Raw genomic sequence first — 21,888 nt, 5'->3', positions numbered from 1 at the left:
GAAGAAGCTTATCAGTCATCACTGAGACTGTGTCTCAAGGAGAAGTCCCCCAACAGGGCTGGCTACATAATTTTGTGGAACCCAGTGCAAAGTGAAATCGTGGGCCCCTGTTTCAAAAAGCAGGAAAAAGTGCCATTAAAGGTACTAACACTAAAGCTTTTTCCTTTCTTTCATGGTCTCTTTCTTGTCATGGTGATTTTTATTTGCATTTTAATGCATTCTCAGTAAAGAACAATTAAAAGTTTTAATTATTAGCACAAATTTTATCATTCATCTTTATGTTTTGCAATGCCAGTCTTAAATGCAAATATGTGAGCATTTAACTTGTGGAGAATCACCAACAGTACATTGTGGGGAAGTCGGGGTTCCTATGGCCAGGATCCTCACAGAACTTAGACCACCTGATGATGTAACTGGCCTGTTGCTGGGCTGCCGCTTCCACACCTTTAGGCAATAAGCTATTACTGCGCTATATAGAGAGCTCGGCCCAGTGCTCTGGGCGGAGGCAGAGATGCTAGTGCTCAACCTACCACCAGGATAACCAGCTGGGTAATAAACCCTTTCACCCCAAAGAACGTTTTGCTGTCAATTTCTTTGGTCACAACTTACCCGGGGCTGAAAGCCATCAGCAAGACAGGCATCAAGGGAGACTGTGTGCTCTTTGGGTCGGAAAGCACTGATGGGGGGAAGGGGTGTGTGAAAGTGCCATGTGACTCCGCATTTGGGGTACTTTCTGCACACACAGACCCGTAGGGAAGCCAGGCCTTCCAGAATAAGCTCCTCTCTTTGTGCGGAGAGCGGGTGAGACAGGAAGACTAGAAACACAGGGATAGAATGAAATACTCAGGAGGCAGTTACCTTCTGTCAGCGCTGAGCAGAGAGTGAAGGGCGCTGAACCCTGGAAACCTGAAGTTCCAAGCAGGTGCCAGGAAGCAAGGAGAAAAACAGCCAACTGGAAGAGAAGGGGGGAAGGCAGCTGCCCCTCTTACTTCAATGAGGAGAGAACTTAGAAGAAGCAATTGGGAATAACAGAGAAGCCTGTACCTTTAATTCCCTTAAATTGGTCTACATTCTACCTTGGTTTTAACTTACTGAATAAATAATACTAATTGAGAATAGCTGCTTTCATCATTGAATTTGATAGCTGCATGACTGGCTATTCTCCAGTGTTCTGCAAACTATTTTAGTGTAATAACCTGCAAGCTAAGATTACATATTTAAAAGTTTGAAACAAACAGAAAATGAGAATATACAGCAGAGACGGAGTGGCCCACAATACCTGAAATATTTACTAGCTGGTCCTTTACAGAAAGCCTTGCTGTGCCCTAATCCATCCAGTGTCAGCCTGTGATTATCAGCAGCTCCATGACCTACAGGGAAGCTGAGCCTCAGAACCAGGATCTCTCTAGGTGCTGCTCTCCGAGATCCCAACCTAATTTGCCTCAGGTGCAGCCTGGGAAAATTCCTCAGGTGGCTCTAGTGCAACTAGAAGTGCTGCCCTAGGCAGTAGTCCTCCTGCAGAGTTTCAAGGAACCCAGCTTCTTAGAAATGCAAAGTCTCAGGCACCACCTGACCAGCTTACTCAACCCTGCCCCCAAGTCTGTGTGTTAATAACCCTTCAGGGGTGGTGATGCACCTCAAGCTTGAGAACACTAGGGCTTGGCCTTTCAAACCTAAACGTACTGTCTTGCCTGAGGGTTTCAGGCCCAGGCAGGTTCACCACGGATTCAGTGAGACCCTCACTATGGCAGGTCCAGCACCAGAATCACACTTGTCCAGCAGTCTGCAGGTCTGTCTGCCTCCCTGTCTGCCTCACCGGGCAGAGCTCTTTAAGTAGGTGACTCAGTCAGTAATAGCTCATGGCCAGCAGGTGTGGAAGCGTTAGCATAGCAGGAGGCCAATTGATTACCAAGTAGATTAGGGTCAGAGGAGGATCCAGTCCAAAGGAACGTCCTTTTTCCCCACACCTGCTCATTGCAGGCAATCATCAGGGAGGGCTTGGGTGGAGAGAGCAGGAGGAGAGGGGGGATAGCAAGGACTGGGAGTCTTGCTTTCTAGTCTTAAGGCTGAAAATACCCATAATAGTGATTTTACACACAACCGAGGCCCTGGAAGGTGAGGTGAGCTGCAGGAATCAGAACTTGGGACCAGAATACCACCACCACCAGTATGAATTCCTCCCTAATGTAAGTTATTCCTAATAATTTTAGCCTTGGTTTCTATTTTCTACTGCTCTACATGTGCTTGAATTTTTGTATATGAACTTACAGAAGGTACCTGCCTTGCCAATGGGTTTCAGCCCCGGGCAAGTTCACTATGGATTCAATGAGACCGAAAAATGACAATGGAACGTTCCTGGGTGAAAGGGTTTATACCTAACTATGTTCCCACTGTGAGGTCAATCACTAGAATCCCATCCATCCATTCAGAGCGAGTCTGCGTGCAGCAAGCTGGTCTCTGCCTCTGGGCCTCTCTGTCCCCACAGCCGTCTCAGTCTCTGTCCTCAGCTGCCCACACACCAGCCTGTGTTCTCATGCAGCCATCCCACCGTGTCACCCAGAGCACTGGGTGGAGCAGTTTATATAGAGTCAGTGGCAACGTATTGCACACACGTGTGTAGTGAGCAAGCTGACCAGGGCCAGGTGAGAATCCCGGCCACAGGAACCTTCACTTTATCCACAGTACCTATTTGGTAAATGCAGAGACTTAAGCGCTTCTGAACTATCTTGACTTAATCTAGATAAATATCACATGTGCCTGGGGAGGTAGGAAAGCCGTGTTGCTGACCTGCACCTGTAACGATGGGCGAATTCTGTTACCCCAGCTGTTCACTCTAGGGAGGACAGGTTCCCTCAGGGTTCCTCGATCAGTCGCCTGTCCTCCCAACAATGGAGCAGGGGGAGCATTTATACGAATATAACGGGATTGAATAGCCTACGATTGAGAGTCTACTATGTGCCAGGTGCTGTGTGAGGTTTTAGCATACACTCTCCTGTAATGATCACTGCCTTGTAAAGTCAATGCTGTTATCCGCATTTTACAGATGTGAATGGTGAGGCACAGAGCAGTTAAAGATCTTCCCCAAATCCCACAGCTAAGCAAATGGCCAAACTGCAATTCAAACCCAAAGGGTTCTGGCCACAAAATTGGTGGGGGTAGAGGTGGGAAAGCTGGCCTAGGATCAGGCATGGCATGGCGTTTCAGTAAATCTAAGCTGGTTGAGCTTGTGAACACATAGAGCAGTTATCCTCAGCTCGTCCAATTCTTGCCCAGTGTCCTGTGTGCCTCAGCAGGGTGTAAGCCCACACCATCCAAAGGTTGGATTGCTAATACACCATTTCAGAAAGAATTCAGGGACAGAAGACACATGAATAGCAACCAGAGGCAACCAGACAGCAAGTTCTATGCCAGTTGCCAAGAATGCAGCTGCTACCCACAGAGCTGGCTGGGTCTTTAAATTCTTCCTTCCTGATTTTGGAAATTAGCAGCCAAAGTGGTGCATAAATATTACGTATTTCATATTATCATCACCGTCAGTAACAACAAGGCATCCCTTTAGAGCTCTTCACATGTCCAAAGCACTGTGGGCACGTTAGCTCCTGCCATCCCAGCACTGCTGGGCACGGTAACACCCCGAGGCAGGGGAACTCAGAGGCCATGACGTGTCGGCAGCACTGTGAGGGCACAGCCCCCCAAACGCAGGGCTGGGCTGAGAACCAGAGCTACGGGTTTGAGTTGGGCTCTCCTCAGACTTGCTGGGTGAGAATGGAACACTGACATCTAATCTACCCTCTGAGTCTCCCGGCCGACCTATGGGGGTGGACTGCTCTCCAAGGTTCCTTCCTCTTCTTCCAGTCCTGGGCCACGGGGGCTTCCCGAACCTTGGGAGCGGTGAGTAGTGCTGATCGTGGTGATGACGTGGTTAGCACGTGCCTAGGGAGTCAGTGTGGGCAATCTCTGTGGTTCGCTGATGCCAAGTCTGTTTCTACAACATCCTCTCTCTGTAACTCATGGAACTGAAGTTCTCCCTTCTTTTTTTGGAAAGAAAGCATAACCACAGGGATTGTTGGTTAGCCGCCATGTGAGTGCATTATTTCTTTGCCCAGAAAGGTCATGTAGCTTTAAAAAGACAAATACCTGTGTGCCTGGCTCTCCTGCAGGGAGGAGATTCTAATGCTTTTCAAGAGGGTTTCTAAATCTGTAGAAAATATGTTTTCACAGACTTGAGATAAGGAAACATGGTTTATTTATCAGGGAACTTAGCAGCTTCAAAACACTCTTCAATAAATTACATCACCTTCTGGACTGAAGACCTAACAGATTTACATCCAAGTCCCAAAGTGAAAATCGGAATTTAAATTTGGATGCAGGAGTGTTCTCTGCCTCATCGTACACACAGACACACATGCGTGCATGTCTGTCAGTCCATGCGGTGTGGCAGAAAGCCAGCTGGGCCAGGGGTCTAGGTACCTGGGACAGCTGGCTCCTAGCCCCATCTCTGCCTCTGCTGGCCTCCCTGGGGCCTACTGGCCCTAAGACACAAACCTTCCCTTGGGAGTTGAGAGGCCAGGCCCTGTCTATACCTACCCAAAAAAGGAGTTTAACCGTTCTGTGGGGGGAAATCAGAAACCTGTTTGGGGATCTGCTAAAACCCGTGGAACCCCAGCACATAAATGGTAACATTTTTCATACAATTTCAGGGGCCTTCAAATTGTCAGTCCTGGGAGGGAAGGGTCTTTTAGGCCTACTGCTCTGCCATGATATCCTGCTCAGAGACAAGACAGGTACTATTTTGTGCAGATCCTCTGGGAAAGGAGATGAGCTTTTGTGTCATTCAAGCTTTTTTCTTTTTTGCCATTTGCTGCTGCCTGGAAGGGAGTGTCTGCACCTTTCTGCTTCCCAGTGAGCAGTCGTGCATGTGCTCCAGCATAACATAATGTGCAACAGAATGCAGGCCGTGGGGAGGCCCTCCTCCAGCCTGGCTGACCCCGGCCAGAGCACAGAGCACCTACATTCTCCTCTTGTCCTCGCTGCAGGCTGCGGCCACTGCAGGCATCATGGAGAAGGGGTAGGTGTGAGATCCTGCAGTGTTTACTGGCTTCACAGTCGCACTCTCAGAGATCTTGACCCTCTGTGGATAAAATGAAGGTTCCTGTGGCCGGAATTCTCACCTGGCCCTGGTTGGCTAGCCCACTACACATGTGTGGGCAATACGTTGCTACTGACTCTATATGAAGAGCTCCACCCAGTGCAACAACGGTGGCAGGGCTGCAAGGCTGCAGGAAAGCAGAGCAGAGGCTGAAGTGGTGGCAGCACCGAGGACAGAGACTGGGACAGCCCTGCCGGCAAAGAGGCCCAGAGGCAGAGACCAGCTTGCTGCATGCAGACTCGCTCTGAGTGAACAAGATTTTAGTGACCGACCTGCCACTGCGGAAATAAAGTTGGGTATAACCCTTTCACCCCCAAGAATGTTCTACTGTCGTTCCTTTGGTCACATTGAATTCACAGTGAACTTGTCCGGGGCTGAAACCCATTGACAAGACAGCCTCTTATCCCCATAGGGCAGAGGAGGAAGCTGGCTCAAGTATATTGGTGACCTACCCAAGGTCACACAGCTGGTAAGGGTGACATTAATTGTCCCTCCATGTGGGACAGGCAAACTTCAGAGGCCCAGGCTTCCCTTCACAGTCACCTCCAGGCCCTCCTCCCAGCACCAGGGATGGTGGAGGGGAAAAAGCCCCCGCCACCTGCACTCGGGGTCTTGTATAAGCCACCCCACGAGGACCTCATCTGAAGCCCATGGTGTCCTCTGTGGGCTCCAGCCAGTCATTTCCCAGCAAACTGTCAGAAACTGTCAGGTCAGGCAAACAGTAGCTGCGGCTGTGAGTCCGGGGTGGGGGTTTGCCCTCAGCTGGGGACCCTACCCTGGGGGTAGGGGGTGCACAGCAGTGATGTTGGGGCCCGTATATCTGAGGACCTGGGCCCCTGAGTCAAACCTGGTGGCACGTCCTTGTTGAATATGGGAGCTGAGAGCTTTGTTGATCTGGGGCCTGGGGTGCCTCCCCACTCTCTAGCCTGCTCCAAGCAGCCGTGTCTCTGCCCTTCTCACATGTAGGCAGCAGTGAAAGCACACCCCTCCAGGTCATGGTCACCCAGCCCTTCCATCCCAAATCTCTGTAAGGCACTAGCACTTGGCTGTTGGCTGGACCACTCATGGTGCGTGGCAGGGTGGGAGGGAAGGCCTGTGCCAGGGGCTTGCATCCTAACTCTGCATCTGGGAGAAGCAGAGCAGATCCAGCTGGAGTGGGCATCGCTGGCTGGCCCCCTCCTCTGGGCCTGTCTGGAGATGGCAGCTTTCTGTCTTGCCACAGTTACCTGGCCTCAGACCCCAAGGCCCTGGGGCAGCTCCCAAAGACCCAACCCGGCCTTGGTTTCCTTTGTTGGGTACAGGATCTGGAAAGCTGCTGCCAGCGGTGTGAATCCAAAATGAGCTGGGAGCTGCCCTGAGGGGGAGGCAGAGAGCTGGGACCAGTCCTCATGCCCCAGCATCCTGGGGGCCCTGGCTGAGGGCACAAGGCAAGGGCTCAGCTGCACCAGAAGCCTCCTGGGGAGAGGCAGTTCTCATCATTAATGGGGAGCTGGGCACTAATCAGAGAGGCCCAATGCAGTGATAGAGAGGCTGGAAAGCAGCCCAGCCTCTTGAAATGGCCTGGCAGAAACCAAACCAGGATATTCCCGGGAGGCAGGCCCCAGGAGCCTGGGCAGGAACTCTGCCAGCCTGGCACTGGGCTAGGGACGGGCCAGAAGGCTCTTTCCCCACAGCCCAGGGATGGATCTGTAATTCAGATGAGGCTGAATATCAGGTCCTAAGAGTGCCTACCTCTCTTAGGAGGTATTATAAGAACTATTATAATAATTATGTCATTATTATTCCCATCATTTGTGCAAGTAATCCATGAGCCAAGCTCGCCAACCGTATGTCAGTGGGGCTGGGTTCACTTGCCCAGGGCAGACGCCATTCCCAAAAAAAGAGGGGGACTGTGGAGGGCAGTTTGGTGATTCCTCAGTGAGTTAAATTAGAGTTACTATATGACCCAGCAATTCCGCCCCTAGGCATTACCCACTGGAATTGGAAACGGGTTGGAACAAAAACGTGTGCATGGATGTTCATAGCAGCTCTGTTCACTATAGCCAAAAGGTGAAACCCACATGTCCATTGACAGATAAATGGATAAGCAAAAGGTGGTGCTTCCACACAAAGGAATCATTCAGCCATAACAAGAATCACGTGGTTGAGTATGAATGATCCTTGAAGACATTATGCTGAGTGAGAGAAGCCAGACACAGAAACCACATGGTGTATTATTCCACTGATATTAAATACTCAGAATAGGCAAATCCATAGAAACAGGCAGTAGATTAGCAGTTACCTGAGCTGGGGGCGGGGACCAACTGATTGCTAAGTGGGTACAAGGTTTCGGTGCTAGAAAAGTTCTGGAACTAGATTGTGGTGATGGTTGTACAGCATTGTGAATGTACTTAATGCCCCTGAATTGTGCACTTTAAAATGGTTACAGTGGTAAATTTTGTGTCATGTGTATTTTACCACAATAAAGAAAAGGAAGAAAGTGGGGTGGGGTTGTGGCCAGGTGGGGGTCAGTAGAAGTCGAGGCATCTACAAAAGGAAGGGCTTTTCAGATGGTCTTGGAGATCACTCCAGCTCTAAAACACCTCGTGGGTCTGTGATAGAGATTCAAGGGCAGGTGACAGCATGCAACTGAAGGGTAAAAAAGTTGATGCCTGTGTGCAGGTCTCAGGGAGTGAGCTGGCTTCTTGCAGTTCCAGCTTTGGGTGAGTACAGGATGGGGAGGTAGCAGTCAATGAGCTTGGAAGGGGGAGGGGGCTTAACACACCCCTTCAGCCAGGGAAGCTATGCTTCATCCATTTTGTATATCAAGATTCTGCATAAAAATATATTTGAAAGAATGTACTTCCGTAACACCAACTTTCTCACTGTACAAATAAAGAAACTGAGGCACAGGCAGGGGCAGTGAGTTGCCCGAGGTGCTGGCAAGTGGAAAGGGAAATCCTGACTCTGATGCCCTGACACCTGGGCCTGTGCTTGTTCCTTGTCTGCTGACACCTCTATAAAAGGCACACTGCATCCTTCACGGGACGTTCCTAGCATCGCCTTGACAGTTCCCCTTTCTTTGGGTTCCAGGGCACACACTCTCCCATGCCCAGCACCAGCCTTCCCTCGCGTTGGTGACCAAGCCCCCCACCTGCACCCCCACCCCTGCCACTGTGATGGGGCCTCACGCATCTGTCTCCGTATGGGTGATGAAAGGAGTGGCTCTTTCTCCACGGAAATCATAGCTCCTTCATTCAAGAAGATTGAGGAAACTATAATATAGATCTGTCTCTGAGAGTGGGAAAAATTATAGACTGTATTCCTCACTATAATTAAGCTGGTTTTAGTGGGAGCATGAAGAATATTAGGCAATGCGTCATTCTTTTGTAAAGGTGTTTTGAAACCCAGTGTGTCAAAATTAAAACCCTGTTGGTTCAGAGAGACAGCAGTTTTCCTGGGTGGGTTTAGGGTTTCACTTCTCACCATCAGCCTCCTGCGCTCCCCTGGCCTGGCCCAACCTTGAGCCTAGCGTGTATCTGCTTTGCCACTTTCCTTGCTGAATTCCCACCCATCCCTGAACGCTCTCCCCAGCAGTTCCCACCTCGACGCTCTTGTACACGCTTCTCTCTGAACTCCATGCAGTGTTCTGAGTCACATTGATATGCTCTGTCCCCAGCTGTGAGCTCTATGAGGTCAGGGATGTTTCATTCTTTCTCCTTGTCATCGGCACCTAGCACATCATATGCCACATAGCGAGGCCTGAATAGTTGGTGGGTTCACAGATGAATTAATTAGTTACTCTCAGAGGGGAAAAGCATTCTATGAACAACGAACCAGAGCACTGAGGGGTAGACTTATGGCAGGGCAGTAGCAGGGAGAAGAGAGGAGTGGATTCACCTGAAGTGGATTGAACAGCTGCAGAAGACATCTGAAGCATTACATGTGGTGGGAGGTGGTGGCACTTAGAGGAAAGGACTGAACAGTCCTGAAGCTTATGCCCTGGGTGAGTGGGTGGCTGGGCATGTCATATACTAAGATTAGGATCACAGGGGGGCTGAATTGGTCAGGGAGGTACTGTCCTAGTTTTGGATGTGCTGAATGTCAGGGACCTGGAGCCACGTGTGCCTGGAGGCCGGCTGACTTCTGAGAGTCATCAGCTGGTTAGGCATAGGTGGGGCTGGGCCTGAGTGAGGTTGACAGGGAGACAGGAGGCAAGGCACCAGGGATGGTGCCCTCCTTACGTGTAGGGATGCCAGCCTTAAAGGGGTGAGGAAAGAAGGGGACCCAGTTGACTAGACTGAGAAAGAGGATAAAGTCGAGGATGTGAAGGCATCTTCAGATCCAGGCAAACTGGAGCCCCAGAGAAGGATCAGGAGCGAGTGTGCCAGGAAACCAGCCATGGGGAGAGCTTCAGAAGGAAGGTGCGGCTCACAATGGTTTCAAATTCAGCAGAGGGGAAGCAGGATGAGGTTTGAAAGGCTGCCTCAGGCGCTCGCAGAAGTGCCTTTGGGATGAGTGGAGGTGGAGGAGACTGGGGTGGGCTGCAGATTGGCTGGACAAGGAAGTGAAGCCTCAGACCGCCAGCTTCAGGTGGGGAGGAGAAGGAGGACCTGGCAATAACTTGGGAGGGAGGCAGGACCCAGAGAGATGGGGGGGGACTTGGGAGATGCCTCCCCATGAGTTAAAGTGTGAGCATTTCACACCTGGTATCCTGGCTCTGGGTTGGTCTGATTGTGGACTAATTTGTTGCCCCTAGAGGTGGGGATGGAGTAGGATGCCTTTCCTTCTTGTTGCGTGGGACATCATAGAGAGGGCTCTGACCCCTAGAGATAGGAGTCCGTTAGGCGGGAGGCCGAGCTGCTCTACCAGAGACCCAAAAGGGCAGTAGCTTAAAGAACAGTTTCTTTTCCTCTCATGTAACAGTCCAGGACAGGCAGGCTGGTGTGCTCCACACAGTCACACAGGGCCCCAGGTTCCTGCCATGTCATTTCTCTGCCATCCCCGAGGACAGTGTGTGACCTTGTAGTGTAGTCCTCAGACCAGCAGCATCAGCATCCCCTGGAAATTTGTTGGAAATGCGTATTCTCAGGCCCCACCCTAGACCTGGTGAGTCAGAATCCCTGGGGTGGGGCCCAGCCACCTGTGTCTGTAAAAGCCCCCTAGGTGATTCTGCTGGACCCTAAAGTTAGAGAACCATTGCTCTCAGATGCCCTCATTGTCTGCATGGTTGAAGCTAGATTTCAGGTACATCTATGATCCAGCTGTCAGTGGGGATTGTGGAGATACGTAGAGGCATCATTTTAAAGTCCAAGCACAGTCACACACATTCCATTGTCAAGAACTGGTACACAGCCAGACCTAGCAACTTAGAGGGCTGGGAATCATAGCATGAGGTGGCCACATGCCCAGCTAAAACTCCATTATAACGGAAGGATGGGGAACAGCTCTGGTAGACCACCAGTAGCCTTGGCTACCTTATGAGTCAACCTTAGTACATTTTAATGCACCTCTCATCTTCCAGAATAAAGTGGGGGGTGGATTTCTACCTACACATTGCAGTTGAGGATATTTAAAATGGCCCATGGGGTTATTTGGCCAGGTGTTCCAGTCCCCAAATGTCTACCCACCCTCTTTGGGTTCAGGCAGCCGAACCTTTAGACACCTACCTTACCTGCTCACTCACAAGACACGGTGCTGCCCAGTGCCTGCTTGTAGACTTCCAGGAAGAGTCAGGATCTCATGCAGCAGCCCCAGCAGAGGGAGGGCACCCGGCTCAGCAGGGAAGGATGGGTGGTAAAGGTTCCGGTTTACTGGGAAGGAGAGGAGAAGGGAGATGACAGCTTGATGAATGAGCAGCTGTGCACACCTGCAGGGACTGTGCCCTGCACAACGCCAGGGCAGCCACTCACATGGATGCCAATGGCTCCAGCTCCCCTTGGAGTTGGGTGGTGTGGCCCCCCTGTCTGTGTCTCATCCCCACACCCCACCCTTCTGCTGGACCTCAGCAGCCTGGCTCTAGGGTATTCCTGCTGCTGCCTCTGATCCTGAGCTCACCCTGAATTGGCTGCTTCTGAAACCCCCATACTTGCTGTGAGAGGCTTCTTAGGAGGCGCCTCAGAGCTCCAAGGACTGCACCTGGACAGAGAAATCAGCTCTGCATGGAGGCAAGCTTTCTTTCCTCAGAGCCTTCCGAAAGCCCAGACATGAGCGGCCTCTGGGACGGCACCAGGACTTGCTTCTTAGCTGGTCTGGGGGAGCCTCGGCCTCCCCGTTGATACAGTAGAGGTGATCACTGAGCCCTGGGGCCACCGAGTGAGAGAGCTGGCCCACGTGAGGCCCTTCCACTCCTCACTGGCCAACGCTGCAGGAGCCGGAGTCTCTTGACCACCAGCCAGGAGTGTCGGAGAGGTGCTAGGGCTGGAGGGGGCTTCTCGTGGCCCCCAAACACCTTGTCCCCATGACTAGAAATCATGTTTCTGGAACAGAGGCAGAACGACCTGCTCCCTTGGATCTGGCATTTGTTTATTTAACGAGCTGCTTTCAGATCCGGCTCACGCGCACACTCATCTCTAACAGCCTGGCTCATGATGCTGAGCCTGCTGCAGGAGGAGGGGTGCTGAGCTCCCACTGGGTGGGCCCGAAGGGCTCTGGGCTTTCCCAGCCTCTGCTGGAGAGCCATCTTTCAGGGCTGGAGCAAAGGCAAGGGAGAGAGGGCACAGGGCTTGCCGAAGGGGCTCTGTGCATGTTCCTTTCCCATGCCCGTCAAGGCTGTGCCCGCTGCTGTGGCTTCTTGCGAGGTCTGACTCCTCTAGGGAGCCCCCAACCGTGCCCCGGGGGCCTCCCTCCTGTGGGACTGTCCTGTTCCCATGGGTTCTGTGTTCGGGTTATTTTCAAAGGGATTTTCTGCTTTGATGTCCATGAACATAGTCTCTGCTTCGTACCTGAGGCTGGAATTGAAGGATGGGATGACCATGCAGGGAGGACAGAGACAACTCTGGGGAGTAAGAGATGAGGGACACTTCCTGGGTGGGTCTGGGAGGCCCTATGCTCTCCCCCCTCACAGAAGTGTCCCCCACACTCAGGTAGCTTCAGGTCATAGAAGGGGTGGTGTATGCTTTGCTTCTCGCCTGTCCATCATCTCTGACTTAGGTGTCCTGGGGGCCTCCGAGTGTGCACGTGGCTCTTTACTGCGCATGCTCCTCCCCTCGGTCATTCATTCAGGTTTAGTGACACCTAGACCTCAGGTATGTGGGGGATGTTCAAGGTACAGAAATGAGCTCAGATTTTAGCAAATAATGTAGTTAAAAGAAATGCCTTTGGCTCAATTATGGGGGTGGGGCCTCTGGGTGTGAAGAGCAGGAAATGGGCTGGGGACACTGTAGTGTGTGATGGGCAGGGGGCAGGAAGATTACGAGGCCTGAGGAATAGTGAATATTGTTAACAAGCATATAACATAGTGGTGAAGATGTCGCCAAACCAGGACATTGTGTGAGTGAACAGGGGGTACTATGGACAGCCAGGCCAGTGCGTATAGCCAGGACTCTCCCGGAGAAACGGCATTGTATGGGTGGCCTGGAGCACAGGACTCTGTGAAGAGTCCACTTTGAAGCTAGACTGCCTGACTTGGGATACCCCCACCACCAGCAAGGCCCCTCTATAACCTCTATCTCCCTTTCCTCATCTGTACCGTGGGGCTGTGCTCACGCCTACTTAGAGGTTATTGTGAGGATTGAAAGAGGTTATACAAAGTACATAGAACCATACCTGACTCACGGCACATGGTCAATAAATAGCAGCCATTGTTATCACTAGGCACACGATCATATGCACAGAGCCTTAGATGACACAGAAGTAGATAGAAATTACCATGCCAGCAGTGAGTCTTGGAATGGAGTGACATCTTTCCTTAACCCAGTGGGAGAGATAGAGTCCTTCAAGTTTTATAGATAAGGAAAACTGAGGCCCGAAGTCATAGAGCAATCTAGAAGCAGAAGTGGGAGCAGAACCCAGGTCTCTGGGTGCAAGTTCTCCTTAAGTCACAGGAGTGGGGGCCGGGAGCCTTGTGGGAAGGGGGGGAATGGGCAAGAGGGCATCCATCACCTTCTGGGCTGAACCATCACTAGCCCTGATTTGATGGCAGAGGCCCTCAGGTGCTGCCCCGTGGGGTCCACCTCAGCTGCAGCCCTGCCTTTGAGGCCCTCCTCCAGGTGCTTAATGTTCACCACAACCCTTGCTTTTTCCCCCTTCTTCCATTTATTTTATCTGTAGGAATATATGTTTTAATAACATGATTAACAAAACTGGAGAATACACATTCTTTTCAATGTACTTGGAACATTAACTGAAAGGATTTTCTGAACCATAAAGCAAGTCTCAACAAATTTTCAAGGACTGAAATCATACTGAGCATATTTTCCAGCTACAGTAGAATCAAGTAAAAAATCAACAAGAAAAAGACAACTAAAACATTCCCAAAAATGTTTGAAAATCAAGTAACACACATATATAATTTTGGATCAAAAAAAAAATCACAGTGGAAATTAGAAAATACTTTGAAATGAACAGTGAAAATACAACAAATCAAAATGTGTGGAAAGCAGCCAAAGCAGTACTTAGAGGGAAATGCATATATTCACTTTGAGAAAGATCGAGCTGTATGCTTAAGGTCTCTGCACTTTATGTTTAGTAAAGTCCAATTTTAAAAGTTTAGGAAAACAGGAACCATCTCATTTAACAAATTCACACTAAAATACAAATGACTGATAACATTGAACTATATATACCTTCTAAAAAAGATATATCTAACTAAAATGATAGTTGTCATACTCTCAAGAAAAATGCCATTACAAACTGGAAAATTTCAGGTGGTCAATGTAGGAGAGTTTAGAAACCTTTCAAATGGGCTTTAGGCTAACCATCCAGCAGGAGGTTATATAAAAATTGCATTTTAGGGACAGGGTTGAGTGAAACAGAGCTTGGAAAGTAAAATGTTGATGAATAATAAAAAAAGAAGACTAGGAAAAAAAATACCTGAATATATTTTCCTAGGTTCAGAATTAAACATGTTAAGTGAAGCTGAGGGAGCTCTTTACTGGGGTCAAGTACACTATTTTAGGATAACTCTTGGCAAAGATCCCTTTCAATTCTCATTTGCCTTCTGATATATAATCTTAATTGATTTCTCTGTAATTCTGTAGAGAATATAATTATCCTGCATCCACTGCTGGTTATATGATAGGTTCTTTGATTTTAAGGCTCATTTTAATATTAATCTCAGTTAAATATTTTTCATATTTGTTTCCCCCTATTTCTAAAGTAACTTTTCTGTCTGGACCAGCCTACTTCAGTCAGGTCTTGATTTTCTGCGAGTGTATCATCATGGCATCTGGGGACAGGCTCTCCCGTCATGGCGTCTAGGGGAGTCTGCTAGCAGGCGGGCGGGCTGGGATTCAGAGGCCATGGAAGCTATGTTCTCAGCTCTCAGCTGCTCTGCCTCTGGCTGGTGTGTCCTGCAGGGTTACCCACACATTGTCTCTCATTAAAGGAGCTCTTACAGTGTTGGTTGTAATAATTCATTTAGCCTTGTATGGCACTCAGGCCATAAAATTATGGTGCCCACAGTTCTTGCAAATTCTCCATCCCATGTGATCCTCACGAGCACCCTGCCAGGGAGACAAAGCCAGACCAGCTTCAGCTCAGGGGGACACTGATGCCCTAGAGGTCATGTGACTTTCTCGGGGTCACACAGCTTAGGTGACAACTGAGGTTCACCTCCAGATCTTCTAGCCTGTTTTAGTACTGTTTTGTTTGTTTACTGACTCTTGTCATAAGCCCTGGGGAGGTCCATTTCACAGGTCAGATTGCAGTTTTTAAAAAGGGACCCAGGAAAACTATAGCAAAGGCTGATAGCCATCCACAGGCAGAACCTTCAAAGAGTGTGTATGTGTAAATGCAGAGAATCCGGAGAAAGCCAAACGGCCTGCCTCGGAGTATGAGAGGAGCCCTGGCTAACCCAGATGATGCATGTTGGTGCCTGCAAATGAAGTAAAAAATAGTCATGTACTTTGGAAAACATATCTCTCGGGCATAAAGACTAAGAATTCTTAGTGCTGGGATTTTAATTCAGGTTCCGCCTACAGTGCCCTCCACATGACACTTTAGTCAGCTGTTGAACCCTAAGCTTGGTCCAGAAGCGTTGCCTGCATTCATTCACCAGCACACAACAAACAGGTGCCATAAAAGCAAAAGGCGGTGTTCGCCTGGAGGACCCAGGCCAGCCCGTGCCTCACCGTAGGGGTACTGGCCGCCAGATCCCCGGCCCCAAAGTCAGGGAGGTAGAGGGCCAGGCAGAGGAGCGCGGCCCCTGCAGGGGGCTCCCTGGGCAGTTTGGTAACTGGTGATGATGGCCTCCATGGCACTCCAGACCCAGGGTCCTGCCGGGATCAGCCAACACTGGCCCTGCCACCTCCCGCAGCCCCGACTGGGGTCTGCCCCAGGGAGAGTCCTTCATTCTCGGTTCAGCCAGAGGCCCAAACTAGAATTGCCCAGAGAAAAACAGAACATCTGCCCCCACCCTGCACATCTCTCTCCACTTCCTAGTTCTCTGTGTCAGTGTCCTCCTCTGCAAAAGGGGTAGTAATCCCATCACAGGATTATTTTAAGTACTAAAGTAAGCAATGCACATACAGCACTTAGCTCAGTGCCTAGCACGTAGTTAGCATGTAGTAAATGTTTGTCATTAGTATCAGCCATTCAGAACCTTGGTGGTGGCTGTGGGGACAACAGGCCAGGTCCCTGCTGCTGGTCTGCAGTGTGACTTTGGCCGCAGTGCGAACCCCTCCCCTCACCCCCCATCCCTGGGGTCTTCTCACAGGGGCTCCTTCCAGCTGACCCATTCAGGGGGTCTGAGGAAGCCCTGCTTTTCCGACTGCTTCCGAGGGACTGCCCACCTGTCAGGAAAGGTTAAGCAAGGGGAAATTAGGTGAGAGGGAACCCAGGAACAGGACGCCGAGGCTGTGTGGTTGGAGGAAGGGGCCACACCAGGAGGGGCCTGCAGGCAGGTTTCATCAGGAGCCCAAATCGTGGTATAAATTAAGTGACTTTGACTGCCATTTGCTTTCTAGCTGTTTTTGACCATCATGACCTCTTGTTGGCCAAGAACCCAGAGGTGGAACCTGGCACTTACTCAACTGAAGGGGTGGGGTCTGGTTTTCCATAGCAGATACACACTAGTTTTGTTTTTATTTTAGAATCACAAAGCTCCCCAGGAGCCCCCTCCCCACCACCATAGATATGGGTGCCTTCCCCTTAGGGAACAGAGTCAGGGCACCCCAACCTGAGCCCTTGTAAATGGGAGCAGACACATTGGTGAGATCCCAGGAGTAGGGATGTGGGGAAAGGGGGAAAGTCACAGCTAAATGCAGCCAACGAGATTGTCCACAGGCTCCTTGCCTGATTGTCCAGCCTTTTCTGCAGCCACATGCCCAGGCATACCTCTGGGCCTTCGCTCCACTGGCCCTCTACCTGAGCAGCCTTCCCTTCTTTTCTGCCTTCTTTCCTACCTGTCCTGAAGGAGCAAATGAGATGCCCCTTGCCCCACACCATCTCAGTCTGGCAAAATTTAATGCTACTTCCTCTGTTGCCTTCAGGGCTTAGAGGTTATCTATATGCCTGCAGTGAGCTGCTTAAGGACTAACTCTAGTGGTTGGAAGTACAGCTCCTAGCATGTAGTGGGGCCTCAGTGCCCGCTTGCTGAGTGAGTGAAGGATGTGGCTGGCCCAGGGCTGACAGTGTCTCATAGGTATGTGCCATTTATATAGTCAGCTCCAAGCACTCCCTGCCCCTGTTGCCCATCCCCACTACAAGGCTCGGCTCTGCCCCACTCTGCTCTGGGCATTGCCCCAGCTGGGCCTTGCCCTGCTTCCTGGGAGTTCTTGCACATCTGGCCGGCCAGCCAGCCGTGCTCTTTCTACAAATCCCTCATTTTCTCTGCACTTTGCGACTCATCCTCTTAAAGGGCAGGAGAAAAGACAATAGTCACCAAGTCTCACGGCCCATGACTTTACCCATCCAGCATGATAAAAGGTAGCCCAGTCCATCCCTGCACCATGACGGCATTTGCGGTTGCTTCTCTGAGATGGCACCCAACACGGGTCCTGACCATGCCATTAGCAGCCCCCAGGCCTGTGGGCTGCCCCTGAATCCCAGCTTTGTTCTGCAGTCAAAGCCTTGGCCTGGAGGGCAGGCACCCTGAAGCTGCATTCCCAGGCTGTCTGGGAAATCTTTGACATCTCCCCAGGAGCTGCGTCCTAAATGTGGGTTTTGTGTGAGGGGCCATGCCCACCCGGGCTCCCTACCCCACCCATTCAGTTATGTCTGTTAGATGCAAAGGATAATTACAGGGCTGGGTCGTGGCCTTACCAGACTGGGAGGGGCTTTAAAGAACACTGATTCTCAGTGGTTCCCAGACCCCCAGCAGCGGCTTCTGGGAGGAGGGTGACCAACCATCCTGGGTGCCAGGGATTATCCAGAGTTAGCACTGAAACCCTAGTATTCTAAGAAATGCCTCAGTCTCAGACAGACCGGGCCATTGCCACCCTGGGGAGCAAATTCCCCGAGATCCTACCCCAAGCCCATTAAGTCAGAAACCCTGGGGTGGGCCTGAGCAATGTGTTTTAATAAGCCCTCAACAAAATCACTGCCCCACCCTGCAGATGGGCAAGCAGATATCCAGGGAAGGTCTGAGGTTCACCCCCAGCTCTTCTAGCCCGTTTTAGTACTGTTTTGTTTGTTTTCTGACTCTCCGTCATAAGCCCTGGGGAGCCCAGGTAGCCGTCAGGGGGCAAAGCCAGGAAAATTGACCCCACCCCTGTGCCACACAGCTGCCTGGCTCAGCAGACCTGGGCCAGACTCACCGAGGTCCAGTCAGGCAGCCTGTTGGAAGCAAAACAGGCACTCTGTTTCCCAGAAGTCCTAAGACACGCCTCGGAGCTCGGTGAAAATGGTCTTGAGGGATAATTGCAGCCCGTCCCTCCATCAGAGGGACCGGTCAAGTAGCCTGTGTTTTCTTTTCTCCTCTCTGGGGCTAACATGACCATCAACACTCCCCACCCCAGCCCCCAACTCGTCCCGCCACGCATTACGTTCAACCACAGGGGAGGACATTAGGACAGCTGCCCGTCTGCCAGGGATCCCATCTGGAACTACTCGGGGCATTGGGCTCGGAGTGGTTGCTTTAAGGGACACTTCAGGGTCACCGTCCTTCAGCCTTCTCCACCCATCCAGTGTCCCTAGCAGTAGAGGGAAGTGCATGGACTGTGAAATCAGTGAAATGTGCAACTCGCCTTTACCCTAGGCCTTCTCATTGGAAAAGCCCTGCCTCTGAGTCTCTATTTCCTCCTCTCCTTTTGAGCTCAGCCTCCCTTGATCTGATCCCCACTTAACTGCAGCCCTTCAGCTCTCACCCTTCATTCACACTCTGCACCCATGGACCCCAAAGTGGAAACAATCTACTTAAAATTCCTATTCCTAATTATTTTATCTTTTAAAAAAAATTAAGCTCTGATGATATTTACTATGTAGGTTGACAATAATACATGAATAAAATTTATAAATACACACACACACTTTAGTAATAAGAGCATGTGGATAAAAGAGCTTGGTGGCCACTGCCCAGAACCATTCCCTGGTATTATTGCCCCATCTACAGTGCCCCATACACCATGCCCTTCTCATACTTTTGTACCCACTTCTCCCTCTACCATCAGGATGAAGTTTGGGTAATAGAATTTCCAAACATGTACCTTAAGGAAGCTGTGTTTGTTGTTTTCTCATATAAACTAAGTCTGGAGGTGAGCAGCCCCATGATGCTCTGGCAGCTCCAAAATCCTCTGAGATCCAGGCTCTTTGAACTGATTGCTCTGCCCTTTTCAACCCATGGTTTCCAGCTCATGGCTCAAAATGGCTGCTTGAGCTCCAGCCATTATATCAGCATTCCGACCAATGGGAAGAAAGGAAAGGTGAAGAGAGGTATACCCCCTCCTCACTTGAAGGATATTTCCTAATATCACTTGAAGGATATTAGAGGTAAGAATGACATTTATTAATGATCAAGAGATTGCTCTACTGGGATGATGTCACAACTCCAAATCTGTATGCATTCCATAAAATAGTTGCAAAATACTTGAAACAAAAATAAACAGAATTAAAGGATAAACAAGCAAATACATGATCATAGTGGGAGTCTAATATACCTTTTTCAATAGATAATAGAATAAGTAAACACAAAATCAGGATATAAGTATGAAAAGTACAGTTAACAAATTTGACCTCATTGACACATAAAGAGTTCTGTACCCTACAATGACAGAATTCACAGTCTTTTCAAATGCATATGAAACATATACCAAAAAAAAGATACATCTAAGAAGTTGCATACTTGGCCAGGAGTTAATCCTGGCTACACCTAGCAGAAAGGTATGCTGGGAAATGTCTGCTCCAGGTGGCCAAGGACCTGGGATTCTAGTCCTAAGGCAAGAAAAAACAAGTATCAGGGAAACCAGAAGTCTCTGCCCCTCCCTTCCTCCCTTCCCCTTGCAGCTCTGGTCCTGAGAACATTGCACAGTGGGTAAGAGCTTAGGCCAAATCAGAAGCTCTACATTCTGTTCTGGCTTTGCCACTTACTAGCTATGTAATTTTAGACAGGTTATTTAAGTATCAGTTTCCTTTTCTTGAAAAATGGAAATAACCCTGCTTCATAGGGCTATTGGAGAGACTGAACAAGGTGACACATGTAAAGCACTTAGTCTTGTGCCTGGCACATACCAAGTGCTCAATAAATATTAGCTGCACAGAGAGGTTACATAACTTGCCCAAGGTCACACAGCTGGTAAATGACAAGGTTAATTTTCAGATCCAGGCATCTGGCTCCAAGCTGCTATTGACACTTCTTTGGGGCCTCTGCCACTAGCACAGAGCCCCACATATGATGGGGGCGCAGTGAGGGAAGGAGAACTGAACAGGGGAGATAGGAAACTGCTCCCACCAATTAGCCTTATGACTTTAGAGAGTGCTGATTTCCTCATTGCTTCTGGAAAAGGGTAAATTAAGGGAGCCCAAAGGTTTCCCTGACCCTGATATTCTGTGGTTCTGTCTTATGTATCACTAATGGCTAAAATATTACCACTAGAAATGAGTTTCTTTTTGTTAAACCCTGTCTTCTGCCGGGACCCCTTTTTTAAAAATGTCCCTTTCCCTTAGAGGGTCCTGGCCCCTTGGCTTGCAGCCTGGGAGAAGGTTCTGTGCGTGAGCCCAGTGGGCAGGCAGGTGGGGAGAGGGTGCAGACAGGAGAGGGTGGGCCCCGGACAGACTTGGTCATTGTACTGATGGCCCCCAGTGGCCCAGAGCGTCCCTTGTCAGGGCCACCTGGAGAATGAACATGTAACAGCTCCCATTCCTGTTGCCTGGCTGACCCCATATATCACCATTTTTTACACTTTTTTATAGAATTCCTTTTTTCCCTCCTGTATTTTTTTCCACTACCCTGCCTTTCAGACTAAACTGGAGGAAAATGGGTTTTGTCTTTTTTTTAACAAGAAGACTGAAAGTCTTAAATTACCTTCTTCAAGGTCTGCAAATAGAAATCCCAAATAAGGCAGCCACTTTTCCTTTTCTCTCTTCCTCTCTCCCTGAGCCCGTGAGCTTGAAATAAAAAGCAGAGCAGAGACAAGGAGGCCGTAGTTGGAGGTGGGGAATGAGGCAGAAAGAGATGGAAATGGGCAGAGCCAGTGCCTCACTGCTTCTGCTTCTGCAATGAGACGTCCCTGTAGGGGGACCGTTTCCTAAGGGCAGCTGCTCTGTGAGTGTGAGCAGGTGCCCGTGGCACACGCAGCCTGAGGAGAAGAGGAAACCACCAAGGCCATTGTTCAGACTTCCTGAGAAGTGAACGGGATCACTGAGGACAGGTGCCTTCCCTCCCTTTACCACCCCATTGCGTCACGTTCCCAGAGAGGCCATCAGAGGGAGCGTGGTTCTGGGGCAAAGACTGGGAGTTTTAGGGCTGGAGTCCTGGGCTCTAATCCCTGCTACATGTAATAATAACCAACGTTTATTGAGCACTTACTTTTTGCCAAGGGCTATGCTAACACTTCCCAAGGATTATCCTGTTGAAGCCTCAGAACAACCATGCAGTGTAGGTATCATTACCTTAAATGAGGATGCTCAGGGGTGGGAGGGCACATGACTTACCCAGAGTCTCTTGCATCTTGTGACAGACCATGGCTTGAGCCCAGGGAGTCAGGCTCCAGAGGCCTCGTAATTGGACACCAGGCCTGCCGACCTGCTTCCTTATTAGAAGGCCGAAGTGCAGGGACAGGTGGGGTCCACTGGGTGATCAGCTAGGTCCTTCCCAGCATGGACACTCTGATTTGGGGCTTATGCTTCACCTATGCATGCAGAAGTCCTGTTCAGATGATGCTGGGCAGGATTCCAATGCCCAGCTGGTTTGCTGACTGTGTGTATGAGTGTGTGGAGAAGGGGAAACCTGTGTCCTGCAACCCCGATGAGATGGGAAGAATATAAGAACACAAGCAGGCCAGTGAAAAGTCTGCAGAAAGACTTGTAGGTTAGAGCTGTGTGGAAAAGAAAACACCAAGATCCAAAAGTCTAGAAAGTTCTGCCCAGTTCACCTCCATTGTGCATCAGGTAGCCTTTGCATTTTACTGATCTTTGCTCCAGCTTACAGACCCACATCCTCAGGC

At 50.0% G+C, this 21,888-nt stretch overlaps 1 protein-coding gene across 6 annotated transcripts in view; it reads left to right on the top strand.

The window, feature by feature from the left end:
* The window catches only part of TSPAN11 (tetraspanin 11), a 67,388-nt gene that overhangs the window by 4,941 nt on the left and 40,559 nt on the right, over nt 1-21,888 (top strand). The gene's annotated exons all lie outside the window — the stretch shown is intronic.

The sequence above is a fragment of the Manis pentadactyla genome, chromosome 14, assembly GCF_030020395.1.
Source record: "Manis pentadactyla isolate mManPen7 chromosome 14, mManPen7.hap1, whole genome shotgun sequence".
Lineage (NCBI taxonomy): Eukaryota > Metazoa > Chordata > Mammalia > Pholidota > Manidae > Manis > Manis pentadactyla.
This window is presented reverse-complemented; position numbering and strand designations above follow the sequence as displayed.